This window comes from Apis dorsata, unplaced genomic scaffold, assembly GCF_000469605.1.
Source record: "Apis dorsata unplaced genomic scaffold, Apis dorsata 1.3 scaffold_73, whole genome shotgun sequence".
NCBI classification, from domain to species: domain Eukaryota; kingdom Metazoa; phylum Arthropoda; class Insecta; order Hymenoptera; family Apidae; genus Apis; species Apis dorsata.
The window spans coordinates 1075435-1078118 of NW_006263371.1; the positions used below are offsets into that span (position 1 = coordinate 1075435).

General features: G+C 37.7%; 1 protein-coding gene across 20 annotated transcripts in view; it reads left to right on the top strand.

The window, feature by feature from the left end:
- LOC102680558 (polypyrimidine tract-binding protein 2) overlaps positions 1 to 2684 on the top strand; it is a 503794-nt gene that overhangs the window by 247667 nt on the left and 253443 nt on the right. The gene's annotated exons all lie outside the window — the stretch shown is intronic.

Sequence of the window (2684 nt, forward strand, 5' to 3'; positions counted from 1 at the left end):
ATCGATTCTCTCTTCTTTTTACTTGCGAGTACTTTAAGTACTGTCTTTTACATAATAACAGAGAGCAGACACGTTTATTCGACGCGTTGTAACGTTTTTAATATTATTTTAATCGTACATTAAGATGTCGGATAAAACGACTCGTCGAATATTGAAACGAGAACGCATATTGACGTTGATGACGAGGATCGAATTTATGTTTCCGCATAAGGATCCAGACTAATAACGATTTCTATGGGATCGCACGGGGATGGAGACGTGGCGGGTTCTCGGCCGAAAATTTATAGCCGTGCAACGAGATGCCCTCGCGACGAAGAGCCCGGCTCTATTATCCATAACGAATTTTAACGTCCATCGTTGATGGAACGTCGTTGATAATTGACGTTGTGCAAAGATGCGCCACGAGGAAAATTTGCGCAATAAATTATCCTACGACGATACAGTCTCGTCTTCTTATATAGATTCATATTCTCACTGGTAAATGCTCGATAATATGTTTTCTCGAATAACAACGTTTCCCTCGTCGTTAATTGATTCTTGAAAAATTCGAGAAGGGAAAAAAGAATTAATTGTAAAATTAAAATTAATGCATCAATTAACAGGAAAAGAAATAGTCAAAATCAAATTCGAATCTCTCTCAAGAATAATCCAAACTTTTTTTTTTTTTCTCGAATTTAATACCACGGATTATTATTATTTACCACCACATTATTTACCACAAAACACAAATCGCACATTCAGAAAAGAAAATCGTCCGAAATCGTTCCATGAAACGACCCAAGTTCCGACCCTTTTCCTTCGAATCCAATACCACACCCCATAACCTGCCGAAAACATACTTCTCTCCCCCCCCGATTAATCTCATAGTTGTCCCTCTCTTCCCAAAATTACCAACACACTCCAGATCGACACACACACACACACACACACACACATATTTCGGAACGCACGCCCGGTTTAATATCTCATCAAGGAAATGATTTCGTGACGAATATCCGAACGCACCCCCTCCTCCTCGTGGCGGAGGGCTCGATGAGAAATACTCAGTGATTTAGGGGAATTCGTCAGACGCGGTTCCAAGGCTGTCCGGATCTATTATTGGCGTTGGAACGTAAGTTAGTGGCCGCAGGGGCTGATGGCGAAGTACACGGGGGGTGGTTTGCACCGATGGTGTCTGGGGATAGGGTGGCGGACGTATTAGGTAATTGTGGGGGATGGGTATGAGAGAGAGGAAGTGGGGGAAGGGGTGATTTATATTGGCGGCACGTGACGCCCGATAGGAATTATCGTTAGCCACCTTGCAACCCCTTACGTGCGACTCCGTTTCCTTGGCCGTATTTTCTCCTTAGCAGAGCGGAGGGGGATGATTTTTGATTATTCCTGGCCTTTTCGGTTTTCGATCATCTTGTGACGGACTTCGTCGTCGTTGATTTTTTTCTGAAATTTCGAAATTCTTTGTATTTCAAGATTTTTGTAATTTTCGATTCTTTGATCTTTTTGATTTTTTTTTATCGTTTTAAAATTTGAATTAGTATGAACAGTGGAGGTTTGAATTTTGGATCTTTGGATGTAGATATTGTGAATTTTTGAAATCGTTGTTTTTCTGAAATTTCGAAATTCTTTGTATTTCAGGATTTTTGTAATTTTCGATTCTTTGATCTTTTTGATTTTTTTTTATCGTTTTAAATTTTGAATTATTATGAACAGTGGATGTTTGAATTTTGGATCTTTGGATTTGGATATTTTGAATTTTTGAAATCGTTGATTTTCTGAAATTTCAAATTTTTTGATTTCTGAACTCTCTTTGGATTTTCGTATCTTCAGTCTTTGGAACTTGGAATTTTATGTCCTCGATTTTATAAATTTCAGATTTTTGGATTTCTTAACTTTTTAAATTTTTGAAATCTTTTGAATTATAAATTTCTGGATTTCTGTATTTTGAATTCTTGGAATCTTAAATACTTGATTCTTTGAATTATAGATTTTTGGATTTGTTTATTATGTATTTTGAATTCTTGGATTTTTCTTTTTAAATTTCTGAGCATGTGACGATTCCTTGTATTTTTATATTTTAAAATTTAGCGAATATAACGTTTCCTTGTTCGATTATTTATTGTAACTTTTAGAATCAAAGATTGAAAAGCGTAGATACATTTCTACGTATATACGTATTTCCCAATGGAGAAAGGAAATACACAAAGAATCCAAGATATTCGAAACATTAGAATCTAATGAAATAAGCGACATCTCCATTCATCCCCTTTGTCTCGAACATTTTTTTTTTCTCGACAAAATCGGCCCCGACATTCCACGTGGCCCCTGACAGAAATTAAATTTCTCGGTTTCTACGGAATTTAAAAGCTCGAGGATCCTCGTCTCAATAGGTGACATCTTGACGAGGCATTCAACCGCCTCGCCTCACGAGACACTCGGCCACCTCTCCCCCCCTCCGAAAGAAAAACCGTGATTCGTACTTTGACGACTCTCGTGGCCGGAAGTATGCCGGCCTTGATTTATCGTTCCTCGTTACGCCGTAGGGAGAAAAAATGGAATTAGAAAGATCAAGTGCAAAATACGCTGGAAGAGACAAGATAAACCCCTTTGTGCGAGGATTCGCAGAATTTGTCTAGATAACGTCTGTTTTTAAATCGTTATCTTAAAAAAAAAAAAAAAAAGTCGTCCTT